Source organism: Triticum dicoccoides, chromosome 4A (assembly GCF_002162155.2).
Source record: "Triticum dicoccoides isolate Atlit2015 ecotype Zavitan chromosome 4A, WEW_v2.0, whole genome shotgun sequence".
NCBI classification, from domain to species: domain Eukaryota; kingdom Viridiplantae; phylum Streptophyta; class Magnoliopsida; order Poales; family Poaceae; genus Triticum; species Triticum dicoccoides.
Window position 1 is genome coordinate 468,551,432 of NC_041386.1, and position 245 is coordinate 468,551,676.

Consider the following 245-nt stretch of genomic DNA (forward strand, 5'->3'; position numbering starts at 1 on the left):
CTAAATTGAAAGAGAGGGAGTACCAAAAATGAAACTCAGGACAACCATCTCAAATCCAAAATTTGAATGTGACAACCATCTCTGTAGGTAAACCGTATAGAGAGGAAAACCTCAACCGGCCATTGATGGAGGGAAACTGATTCGTGGGAAGAAGACACTGCACTTTCCCAGCCCAACCCAACGCAGCCGCGCTATTTATTTCACTGTGCCGCTTACAGCTGTGCCCCCACCCTTCCTCCTCGTCT